This window comes from Opisthorchis viverrini (assembly GCF_000715545.1).
Source record: "Opisthorchis viverrini unplaced genomic scaffold opera_v5_11, whole genome shotgun sequence".
In the NCBI taxonomy this organism is placed as follows: domain Eukaryota; kingdom Metazoa; phylum Platyhelminthes; class Trematoda; order Opisthorchiida; family Opisthorchiidae; genus Opisthorchis; species Opisthorchis viverrini.
In genome coordinates, this window is record NW_008751667.1 from 2,655,422 (window position 1) to 2,668,858 (window position 13,437).

The window sequence follows — 13,437 nt, forward strand, 5'->3', positions numbered from 1 at the left end:
TTGTTTTCAGAACGTGTGGTCATCCCAAAGAAGTTACAACCAGCCGTCCCGAATCAGTTCCATAAAGGGCACCCGGGAACAAACAGGATGAAGGCCCTTGCTCGGAGTTATGTCTACTGGCCCTTGATGGACTCCCAGATCAAGCGAGTCTCGAAATCTTGCCTGCGGTGCGCCGAAGCATCCAAGTCGCAGGTGAAAACCTACCTACGCTGGTGGCCGCAACCGACCGAACCCTGGTCTCGTCTTCACATCGATTATGCAGGTCCAGTGGGTGCCCAACACTTTTTAGTCGTGGTCGACGCCTACAGCGGGTGTTCGGAAATCTTTCCGGTGAACAGCCCCACAACTGCCATTACAGTCCTGGAACTCCGGCGATTGTTCAGTCGTTTTGGAACGCCAGAGACTATTGTATCCGACAACGGCAGTCAGTTTACGTCGTCGGCGTTCGCACACTTTCGTCGGGAGCATGGCATAACATACATTCGCTCGCCGCCGTTCCATCCACAGTCGAACGGCCAAGCGGAACGCTTTGTCGACACTCTCAAGCGGGCACTTCAGAAGTCTAGGGGGAGAGACCAACGGGAGAGATTTTGCAAAGGTTCCTACTGGAATATCGAGCGAAGCCAAACCCCAACTCACCTGATGGAGAATCACCAGCAGAGGCACTGCTCCGAAGGATCCTCCAAACACCGCATGACACTATCCGGCCCCAAACAAAGCAGACTGGTCACCGCAACCCCAGAACGGAGGAACAGTTCAACCGGCATCATAGAGCAACTGCGCGCGCATTCAGCGAAGGCCAGAGAGTGTTCGTTCATGACTACAGCGGAAGACGCCCTACATGGACCACAGGACTCATCCTTCCCCGGCGCGGCAATGTGTTCTACGAGATTCAAGTCGGTTCAGCCAAGTGGATACGCCACGCGAACCAAATCCGGCCGACAGACGCCCCGATCCTGCGCACAGGACCGAGTGATATGAGTTTAGAAATGCTTCTGGACATTTTTGATCTCGGCACCATACCAGAAAGTCAATCAGTTGCTTCGTCGGAGGCCCAGCCTGAGCACGGATTACAACCGCGACGCTGGACAGGCAGGATCTGCAAGCCATTGAGGCCACTGCAAGTGAAACCCCGGCTTCGAAGCTACGTCAACAAACTTCAAGGGGAAGGTGTTAGGCAGGACTCCACGCGGATCCCACTATACCGCACGTCTTTAGGCGCTGCTACGGCCGAGAAGCCTGGACCGCTCAAGGTTGGCCCAGAATTCGGGACGCCTGCCGGTCCGGCATCAAGACGAGATCTAATTGGTCAACAATCTGGACCCAACAGCCAATCATGACCCAGTATTGGTCAAATGCTGGTTACCAATGGCGCATCCAGAACGCTTCAGCAATTCCAGAAAGTTATAACCGCTTACGCTATATATACGAAGCGCTGTACAACTGTTCTTGACTACGTTTTGGGTGTTAATAGACCTTGTGCGTCTTCGGTGGTTGTTTTGACGTGAGCGCTACCTCGGGAGGCTCAGACCGAGAACTAAGCTGAGGAAAATACCGTTACTACTGACGGTCTCGTGATTCTCATTGGACGTGAGATCACGCGGAACTCATGAGGAAACGTATCAGGGCCAGCAAACGGAATGTTACTCGAATGGGTTAGTAGGTCAGCAGCGCCCATTCACACACAGACACACATGTCAATACATAAGTGTCAGACAGGACGGTCTCTGCGGCAAGGTGAGTAGCTAGCTGGGATAAACAAAAAAAAAACTGAAGATCAGGCGAAGTAAGCAAACCAATGGGAGAATCAACATAAGGTCAAGTTGGATTCAACAGAGGGCATGTGTTTGACCAGCTCGCGTCAACTCAGTACCAAGCAACAATGAATAGCACTGTGAACTGAGATGCGATAGTATTAACACCTCACCGTTTCTAGAAATTGGATTTGACATCATTATTAAGTGTTGGTTTTCAGTATCAATCTTATTATGTTCACATATTTAAGCCGCGTAAGATTATACACGTATAATGTGCCGTAGTTGACAGAACAAACGCGGAGTATAAAATGAGGGTGGTCTTACAGTGTGGAGCCTAGCAAAAACAAGAACCAGGAAGAATCTGATGTGTCGTTCGTTGCATGTCTCCACAAATGCACCGGTTTAAATGACGGCTTCAGATTTGTTCTATACAACGGTACACATTGTACCACAATGACCCGTTTGAAAAGTGAGTCCTCAAACAGCAATCGGTAGAAAATGCCCGCTTCAGTGTCGAAGCACAAAAATAAACGGATTTATAATCAAGATTGGGTATCAAAAGATCGAAAACTTTGTCAGCCCTTTTATCGGTGGCAAATCAATGAAAACCATCGTGCGTTTTTTAATTTGGTTAATTCAGTTTCCGAAAAAGCTGCGAAACGCGGATGAGAAATTTCGGGTTTGAAAATGGTATTCTTGCTTCGGAAAGTCGTAACCAATATGTTGACGAATGAAATGAAAGCAATTCTCGCTCTCTTATTTTCCTAGTTTCCTAGCTTTCCGTGTTTTCGGGATAAGAGTGAGCCTGGTCGTTTGCTTGTTCGCTGAGCTGGGCATTCTGGTTGCAAACGTTTCGTCACCAATAGAGGTGACATCATCTTCGCGTTATTGTGGAGCGTAGTTGTGCGTAGCTTTTGGTTAGTGGTTGTGCGTTGGGTATTGTTACGTGTGTGTTAATATACTTGCTGATAGCCGGAGATAACCTTTGACCGCGTCAGTTGTTCGGTCGGAACTCAGAAGGAAAAAGGGCACCCCAACATCGACCAGACTACGACGGCGAGGGATGCCAAGCTCAAAGATCACGGGGGCGTCGGCGAATGAGGACACGGGATAACAGAACAACCAATAAAACCGCCCGACCGAACAACTGATCGCGGTCAAAGGTCATCCCCGGCTAACAGCAGGTATATCAACACACACGTATCACTACCCAACGCACAACCACTAACCCTCCGCTATGCAAAACTACGCATCCCAATAACACACCGATAATGTCACCTTGATCAGTGATAAAATATTTGCGAACGAATCGCTCGGCTCAGCTCAGCGAACAAACCAACGACCATCTACGCCACCTGAGCTACCGACATTTTCCTCTGTAGAAGAGTGAGCCTCCTTAACGTTTGAAGAATGGAAGGACACTCATGTCTAAAGGGATGAGTTGCGTCACTTAATGTTCAGTGGGTCTGAAAAATATTCTTCAATCCGAGGCTGTTTGTGAAATTACTGGCAAACGTAAGTCTTCCTGCATCATTTTGGTATCAATTTTTTCTGATAGTGCTTTGGAAGACGTTTAGTTCTTTACGACTTGAAAGATTGCTCCCAGCATTTGGGCAACATGGTATGGAGGGCATCATTCTAAATTTTAACTGGTCGAAACCTCATCAAGTATTGTCGGTCATTACAGGTGCCCGATTTTTTCATCGTTTCTGTCTTTTGCTCTCACCATCATCGTACCACGTACTCAGGTTTGTGAACCCAACAGCATCTTCTTGGTTCTCCTGATTTACTTATTCTCCTTGTTCTGGAAACGATGTGGTGTACCTTTTATTATCAATTTCGAACAATGTTCTAGAAGTGCTGGGCCGCTAGCTGGGTGTCAATTAGTCCAACTGACTCCATTGCTGATTTGCAGCTGGCGAACATCTAGTCATACCATGTGAGCGCTTGTGCGAAACACCTCCTGCTGGCTAGAAACAAGTGAAGCTGAACGCACAGCTGATGAATTTGTTTCTCATTGTCCATGCCGTTGGGTGCATTCCTGAACTAACCTCCGAGACGTATGTCACCAGGACTGGGTCATCTAAATTGCACATTCATGTCGCTCGTCAGAATCACAATAACTGTGCTTCTTGTCAACCAAAACAGCTGCGATTAATGTTGACAGGAGCAGTCATCCTCTGCCTCAGAGATGTCATCTGTCACAGTGTATAGCGACGGACTGACAGACATCGTCTACCACGTCGATGCGCATTAATTTAATAGAGCCAGTCAGACTGGTAGCGTCAGCACGACTATTTACTAAAATCCAGTCCAGTAAAGAGCCTGGAGCCCTGAGGCTAAGCATAAATTTCATGCTGTAAGACCCACGAGCCCACCAGACGACCGAAGAGTGAATTACTGGAAATCTGGGCTCGGCCAGAACGGAAATACAGCATACCGCAATCGAAAGAGGTAGCAAGTTGTCAGCGAGAACCGATCACCGCTTTTTTCGACGCTAGTGGTGATGCTGAAAGCGGCAATGTGAAACAAACCCTTTGAAATTATTTAGGTTACATTTTGATCAGTTTTACTGGACAAAAGCTTAGGTAGGGGGCAACGGTTGAGTGATTGGCATTTAAGTGATTTATAAAGATATAGGAGGGGAATGTGGAGGGAGAAGACAGTAAAGTATGACCTGCCTTGGCGAATGGTAGTTCCCGGGCGTTCAGGCCGAAGGGAGTGTTTGGTTGAGGTTGTGAGGCCTTGACTCAAAAGTCCAAGCCGTAAGGCAGCGGAAATCGGTGGGCCTTTCCTCGAGGAAACTTCCCTGGTCTTCAAAGCAAAATCCTCAAACAGCGAGCAAAATGCGGCTTTCTTGCAGAACCCGTCCCTGGACCAACGACCAGATGGTCCCACACACATGGATGGAAGGGTTGACTTCGCCTAAGTTCACTGGGTGTAAGGTATGGACCTCGCATTCCTAATGTGAGCTCGCGCAGATGGTATTTTTTGAGCAGGGCAATAGAGTATTCGGCTGCATCGACAAACGGTCAACCGTTGAATGATCAGTGTGTGACGTTTTTTGGACGACCTTTTCAAACCAACCATTCTTCGAGGAAGAGCAGCATCACTTTCTCCATGTGTATGTATATACTGAGCACCAGAACAAAATGCCTCACTGCTTTCACACTCCTATCGCAGAGTAAAGTGCCATTTTTCATTCACACCACCTCGTAACAAGATTTCTCGCCATACATGGACTCTTTTTGGTTGGGCTGCTCACCGTTTGCCTCAGCAGCATGGTCCACTACGAGCTAAGTTGCAGCCAGGTTGAATTTAGTTTGGCAGATTCGTTCAAATGGTTTTGAAAAAAGGAAGCTATAAGGGACTCAAAAATTTAAAGCCGTTATGCTAAAACACACAAAAGGAAACCAGGAAAGCTCTCCAGTTGGTTTAATGGGTTCAGCATGTGTGTCTACGTGCAGAAGTCAAAGGTCGATAGACTTAATTTGACAGTTGTAGCTGCTTCTTACAGATTAAGTGTAGGCAGTTGAAATCAAGAGAGGCAACCACCCTTTTCAATTTATAATGACGAATGTGGGAGGATTACATATAAAAAAGAAATGAAACTGATATAAACTAAGACGTCTGGATGGATGGATGACAAACGCTGTCTTACCAGCGTCGGTTAGGTGGTTAAGCGGGCGCTTACCGCACATAGTCGCATTGAACGATGCGCGTACGCGTGACTGATGGCTGGACGCCGCAGTGGTCTCCACTCCTGTGCAATATGCGCTTAGACAACTTGTAATAGTAGTAGGGTTACTTACTGACCTGCACAGAGAGGAGCTTCAGATCATTGTTGCTATTTTGAGAGATTAAGCTCATAAAAGTGAACACAGACGATGCCTTAGAGGACTGGAAAGAGTTCGTGCAGATTGACTTCTGGGGACGACAAAGATATGGCAAGAGATTCTTTCACGCCACATCCATAAACCACCGCACGCAAAACGCAAACGAAGATTGGAGGGCTGTATAGACCGGAACATGAGAAATTATGTGAGTGCGGAGGGCCCCCAAAAGAAGAATAGTGTTGGTGATACTCAAGTGTCCCAAATTCCAAAAGGACCCGCTGTAGGATTTTCATCGAGACTATCAAAGAAATTTAGCAGTCATCCGTTTTGGATTTCGTGGCACTGTTGCTTCCAGAGCGAAAGTCAGACTGAAACTTGATGCGCGCCAAAAAATCACAAGTTTTGATTAAATAAAACAAATTCCAACACAGGGAAGGTAAATTGCAGTGGATTTTTGGTTTCAGCATAATGCAATACATTACTTGAGATGTTTATTCGACGTAAAGATTTTAAAGAACAGTGCAACTTCACGATAAGTACCGGTGGTCGGAACCAAGTTCAAAAGGGATCAGGAGGTGATTCGGAATGAGGTACTGGAAGGTCTTATTGTTTATAATTTTATCCATCAACACGCAAGGTGTAGTGGTGCAACAGTAAAAAAATACTGAGGCGTCCAAATAGTATGTGGTTTTCCCAATTCCGCTTCGCGTCTCTTGAAACGTGGGATCTATTACAAAATTAGTTGGGTCATTTTGTAGCAACTGCTTGAATTTGAGTAACGGTCGATAAATATCCAGGAAAGCTCAGAAAGACGCATTCAAGGAGAGGATGGATATTCAATTTTGTAAACAAGATGCATGCGAGAGTATTGCTTCCCTGTCCAATAGTCTGTAACTGTTTGTTTGGTGTTTCTCTAGTAAACAACTCCAAAGCGAAGGCCTATTTCCTTTCATTTGGCGCCGTCGCCAGGATAAGGATGAACATCCCGTGGCCACATCCTTTTGAGGACTGGGATGTTCGAAACGTCCTGGAAAACTTCAGGAGGTTGCAGAGGTTGCTGGACTGCATACCGACCAAGGTAAGTCGGCGGCGCTGAAAGGCCTCCTTAGGAGTCGGGCTAAAACGGTCCTGGATGTGGCCAAATGGCGCCCTCGAAGGATGGACTGGGCCACCGCGGAGGAAGCTCTTGCAGCGGAGTTCGACACGCCGGCCGACCGCCAGAAGAATATGAGGCGGTTCGAGATGGCCAGGATGGTACCTGGATGTAGCCCGAACGTGTTCTCCGCCTGCTGCAGCAGTCGTTGGATCGCGCTTTACCGGAACTGGACGGATGTCGCGCCACCAGTTGCTGTCTGACTAGTTCATCGGATGAGTGCTGCCCGCTCTTAGTGCCCAGTTCCCGTTGGCGAGAGAGATCCGCCAACTGAGTGTGGAGCACCTGGTGCATCTGGCACGGGAATCGGCCGATGCACCACTGGCCATTTTGCAGCCTCACGAGAACAGGAATGGTTGAAGAGTGGACGAACTGCAAACCACAGTGGACCAACTCCCGGAACGGCTTGCAACCACGAAAATGGAATCTCGGAGGTGCGCTCCAAAGAGCCGGTGTTACAAGCGTGGCAGGCCTGGTCCCTGAAGGAATCAATGTTGTTCTACCCGGCCATTTGTACATAATACTATTTTGGAGTACTCCTTTTTTCCTTTGTAGGTTACGATTAGCGCAGTGACACAGGCTAACATACAGACCGATATCGAGATACACGGGAAGAGGTAGCTGTGCTTGATTGATATAGGAGTAGGGATGTCACTAAGGCGAACAGGGAACCAAACTGAATGCAGACTGTGGGCGCTATCCGTGAGAGCAGTGGGTGGATAGCGACTGAGGATTGAATGATTATCAATGCACTTAATACGCCTAGGCGACAAGTCCGTGCAGCAGACTGTGGGCTCCGTGAGAGCAGTGGGTGGATAGCGACTGAGGATTGAATGATTATCAATGCACTTAATACGCCTAGGCGACAAGTCCGTCCGTGCCAAAGCCGCATTCCGAAAACCTACGTCTTGTAACATGAGGTCAGTACAGTCCGTGGCCGTGGAACATTCCGAACCTTTCATGGGGAATGAAATTCCGTTTGGCTTCTTCCCGGGGATTAAACGCGAAATTCTCCCCTCGCCCGAATGGTTTCAACCCTACGGCACCCGTCGTATGGCGCTTCATCTACGGAAGAAGGTCCAAAAACAAATTCAAGAGACGTTGAAAAATAGCAGAATCGAGGAAGCCCGTCGGTTGTACTTGTAAGGAGGGCGAACAGAAAATGCAGGTTTTGCGTAGATTTCCGGCGTTGAATGGACTGACCGTAAAATGGGTTGTAGCTGTCACTCAGGTTGTAGAGATTTTCGGTTCCCTCCAATATTCTCGATATTTCACGGTGTTCGGCTTGCGTTTCCGATACTGGCAACTATATCTCTAGGCGGAGGACCGGGAGAAAACGGCGTTCATGGGTGTGGACGCCCAATATCAAATTAGACGGATGCCGTTTGGTTTGTCTGGGGCACTATTCACATTCCGGCGCTAGATGCTTCTTTAACGAACGGACCTCAGAATTTCGCCGTGTATGGAAACGATATCGTTGTGTGCAAAATTCGGAACCAGAGCACGCACATTGAAGTGGATCCGGAAGGCTGGCCTGCGGATGAAGCGAATGTGCGGTTCACTCGGAGTTCGGCGACGCTGCCGAGGTATACAGTGAGTCAAGAAGGGTTAAGTCACCGCCAGAAAAATTAACAAATATGAATTCAAAACGGTCCCTACGACGGCTTCATGGGGGAACAAGATGCATGCGAGAGTATTGCTTCCCTGTCCAATAGTCTGTAACTGTTTGTTTGGTGTTTCTCTAGTAAACAACTCCAAAGCGAAGGCCTATTTCCTTTCATTTGGCGCCGTCGCCAGGATAAGGATGAACATCCCGTGGCCACATCCTTTTGAGGACTGGGATGTTCGAAACGTCCTGGAAAACTTCAGGAGGTGTCAGAGGTTGCTGGACTGCATACCGACCAAGGTAAGTCGGCGGCGCTGAAAGGCCTCCTTAGGAGTCGGGCTAAAACGGTCCTGGATGTGGCCAAATGGCGCCCTCGAAGGATGGACTGGGCCACCGCGGAGGAAGCTCTTGCAGCGGAGTTCGACACGCCGGCCGACCGCCAGAAGAATATGAGGCGGTTCAAGATGGCCAGGATGGTACCTGGATGTAGCCCGAACGTGTTCTCCGCCTGCTGCAGCAGTCGTTAGATCGCGCTTTACCGGAACTGGACGGATGTCGCGCCACCAGTTGCTGTCTGACTAGTTCATCGGATGAGTGCTGCCCGCTCTTAGTGCCCAGTTCCCGTTGACGAGAGCGACCCGCCAACTGAGTGTGGAGCACCTGGTGCATCTGGCACGGGAATCGGCCGATGCACCACTGGCCATTTTGCAGCCTCACGAGAACAGGAATGGTTGAAGAGTGGACGAACTGCAAACCACAGTGGACCAACTCCCGGAACGGCTTGCAACCACAAAAATGGAATCTCGGAGGTGCGCTCCAAAGAGCCGGTGTTACAAGCGTGGCAGGCCTGGTCCCTGAAGGAATCAATGTTGTTCTACCCGGCCATTTGTACATAATACTATTTTGGAGTACTCCTTTTTTCCTTTGTAGGTTACGATTAGCGCAGTGACACAGGCTAACATACAGACCGATATCAAGATACACGGGAAGAGGTAGCTGTGCTTGATTGATATAGGAGTAGGGATGTCACTAAGGCGAACAGGGAACCAAACTGAATGCAGACTGTGGGCGCTATCCGTGAGAGCAGTGGGTGGATAGCGACTGAGGATTGAATGATTATCAATGCACTTAATACGCCTAGGCGACAAGTCCGTGCAGCACGCGCATCTGATCAGCCCAGCCATAGAGCAAACAACATTGAGGGCAGTTTTTCTCAACAGCACAGATTGCGTGGTTGGCGTAAAGCAGGGAACACTGGTGGCGAGGTATGGCACAGTTAAGCTGCCGTGAGCAAGCCGCATGTCCGAAAACCTACGTCTTGTAACATGAGGTCAGTACAGTCCGTGGCCGTGGAACATTCCGAACCTTTCATGGGGAATGAATATCCGTTTGGCTTCTTCCCGGGGATTAAACGCGAAATTCTCCCCTCGCCCGAATGGTTTCAACCCTACGGCACCCGTCGTATGGCGCTTCATCTACGGAAGAAGGTCCAAAAACAAATTCAAGAGACGTTGAAAAATAGCAGAATCGAGGAAGCCCGTCGGTTGTACTTGTAAGGAGGGCGAACAGAAAATGCAGGTTTTGCGTAGATTTCCGGCGTTGAATGGACTGACCGTAAAATGGGTTGTAGCTGTCACTCAGGTTGTAGAGATTTTCGGTTCCCTCCAATATTCTCGATATTTCACGGTGTTCGACTTGCGTTTCCGATACTGGCAACTATATCTCTAGGCGGAGGACCGGGAGAAAACGGCGTTCATGGGTGTGGACGCCCAATATCAAATTAGACGGATGCCGTTTGGTTTGTCTGGGGCACTATTCACATTCCGGCGCTAGATGCTTCTTTAACGAACGGACCTCAGAATTTCGCCGTGTATGGAAACGATATCGTTGTGTGCAAAATTCGGAACCAGAGCACGCACATTGAAGTGGATCCGGAAGGCTGGCCTGCGGATGAAGCGAATGTGCGGTTCACTCGGAGTTCGGCGACGCTGCCGAGGTATACAGTGAGTCAAGAAGGGTTAAGTCACCGCCAGAAAAATTAACAAATATGAATTCAAAACGGTCCCTACGACGGCTTCATGGGGGGCAGCATACTACTGCTGTTTTGTCAAGGATTTCAACACGATTGCCACTCCATTGTACGACTGGCTCGGGCAAAATCGGAAATTCTGATAAACCAAGGAAGCGCACGAGACTTCTGGGCATGTCAAAACGTGGATGCCGGATCAGCAGCTGACCTCCCCAGGGTCGGAGAGATGTTCATTGTTGCAGTGATCGCGGCATCGGCGCATTTCTAAAGCAGAGGAATGGGGTTATGGGATATGCCAGTCGTGTCCTTACTAACGCTGAACAGAAGCACTCGACTATTGGGAAAGAATGTTTAGCCATCGTCTGGGCCCTGAATAAATGGAGGCCATATCTGCTAGGACAAAGATTTCATATCAAAACCGATCATAACCCCCTGGAGTGGATCAGGACCACCAAAGATCCTCGCGGAAATCTCGCACTCCGGTTGCAAGAGTACGACGTCACAATCCAGCACGTTCCAGGGAAGGAGAACCACTTGGATGGTTGGCTGTCAAAACCAGGAGCTGAAGATGAGGCCCCCAGGATCATGATGGGGGCCAATGGCCTCGTCGTAGAACTGGATCCCGGAAGGTTGGTGCAACGCCAATGGCTGGATCCTGTGTTACGAAAGGTTGCAGCCGCCTTGTTGGATGGTATGAGGATTAAGAACGGAGAGGGAGACAAGGAATTGGAAACGTTCCAGAGTCACTTTGATCGGCTCAAACTGAATGAAGCTGGCGTAATTTCCTGGGACGCCACCGATTCGGATGAAGCGGTGCCCGTGGTATTTCGCGTCTTGAGACGGAAGCTTATCGTCTGATCTCATGAGACGGCGCTTACAGGGTGCGCCAACACGTACGACTTACTTCGGCGGAGGGCCTACTGGCCGGGGACAAGAAGTGAGGTGATTGGTTATGTGGTGTCCTGCAGGCGGTGCCCATTGATGAAGGGCTTAAAACAGGGGCAGCTTATCCCACGGAACCCATTCCTGTCTCAGAAATAGGCGGGTTATGTTCCGTTGAAGTCATCGGTCCCCCCTCCGGTGACGATCAGTAGAAATCCATATATCCTGGTAATGACAGAACACCTGCCGCGATGAGTCAAGGAGGCAGCCAAGTCAAATCAACGGGCGACGGCAATCAGCGGAGCGGTAAAGCATCGTGGATATCACATCGTAGCCAACTATGAGGTGCCAAAAATGGTTCCAACCGATCAAGGGCCTTGCTTCGAGAGAGAAGAGCTTGGGAATTGCCTGCAGAAGCTGGGCATCAGACGGCTAAGAACGGCACCGTATCACTCGCAACTATATGGTCTTACTGAAAGTAATAAACGAACAATCAAGAAGTGGCTGGAGGCCTAATGAGGTGACTGCTAAGTGAACCTGCGAAAAGTGTTGCTAGTTCATTGTACTCCGATACCGCCAACCACAGGCAGGTCCCCGTTCATTCTGATGTACGGTCAACACCCGTGCATTCCGGTTAATCAGGAAATCGGGTCGTGGCCGGTAACACGCTTGTCTCTGAAGGAGCTGGAGTAAGAAAGTAGGAAAACTCGCAAAAGCTTGAATGCCGTTCAGGACGGGACTGGGAAGGAAACGGCAAGTAGAAGGACTCAACTATTCCTCATAGGCTCGAAGGTCAGGCGGCAAGATTATCAGAATCCTGAAAGGAATGGATCGCGGTTGCTTAACCTGGGAAGTTGACGGCGAGGTCCGTTTGTCGTTTGCGACCCCCAGAAGAACGTCTATGCAGTCCAAGTCGGTCGGGGATCGAAAAGGATAAATGTGACCCAGTTTCGTAAGTGGCATGGTACACCCGAAGATCGGCCGAATGGACGAGTAGCTAGAGCTGACCTGACGGGGGTGAATGAAAATAGGGGGCATGAGAACGACCTTAAGAAAGGGAGTGTGTGTAACAGTGGATACTGCTGAGGAGACATCCAAGTAGTATGTGGGTTTCTCAAATCCGCTTCGCGTCCATTGAAGAGTGAGATTTGTCGTGGAGTTTGAGGAATTGCTTTGTAGCATTCGCTTACGTATGGGTGATTTCAACGACTATCCAAGAAAGTTCAGGAAGATGCGTTTGAGAAAAAATGGATATTCAGCTTTTGTAAACAGGATTCATGAGAGTTTTGCTTCCCTGTTCAATAGTCTGTAACTGTTCAGTTGGTGTTTTCTAATAAACAACTCCGCAGCGAAGGCCTTCCTCATTTGAACGGTAAGGCCTGTTGGCCGTTAGATGGTAGGTCCATAATGAAGTCACCTCTTCCAGAAGTACCAGAGGCTATCAGCGAAGTTTTCTGAGAGAGGTAGGCAGTTCGCACCAGCAAATTTATTTTCGGCAATGCAGATTTACCTTACCCTGGTAGTCCAAGCATCGTGAATGTGCAGCCTGCGTGGTCGTGGCACCAGACACCCCAAAACCACTATAGATGCGCAAGTAGTCACCCGGCATGTTCTCTGATGCTTGGTTGCCGCCCTCCAGGATTCCCCTCTAGTCAAAATGATACTATATTTACATCCCGTATCCCTGCGTGTTCAGCAGAGCCCTTAAGGCGCCCAACTCTTCTTCGGTAAGCCGTCGGTTTGCAGGACGTCGGTTATGGGAAAATTCAGTCACTTTATGATTCCCTTAAGTGGTAGTCACTAAATAGCTCCCGTTCCTTAGATGGAACCAGACTTGGCAACAGACGCTTCGCGTGTCGTTTGTTGTTACCGGATGCGCTAAAATTGCCTTCTTATCCTGGCTTATCAATTTTCGTTTGTTTTTGAGGATCGCCCTCGGCCTTCGTAGTACATCATTTTAAAAGGCAAAACGTTGATCGGAGGCATTCTAGCCAAATTCTGCTCACGAGTCAGTGCTTTACGCACCATCATGAGGCGACGAAGCACAAGTGACGCCGTTAGTTCTTTCACGACCGGGGGCAAGCTAATACCTTTGTGGTTACCAGACTATCCGCGAGTGTCTTTTTAGAAATGGGTGCCATTACCATGCTTTCTAGTTTTCTAGGACAGTCTCC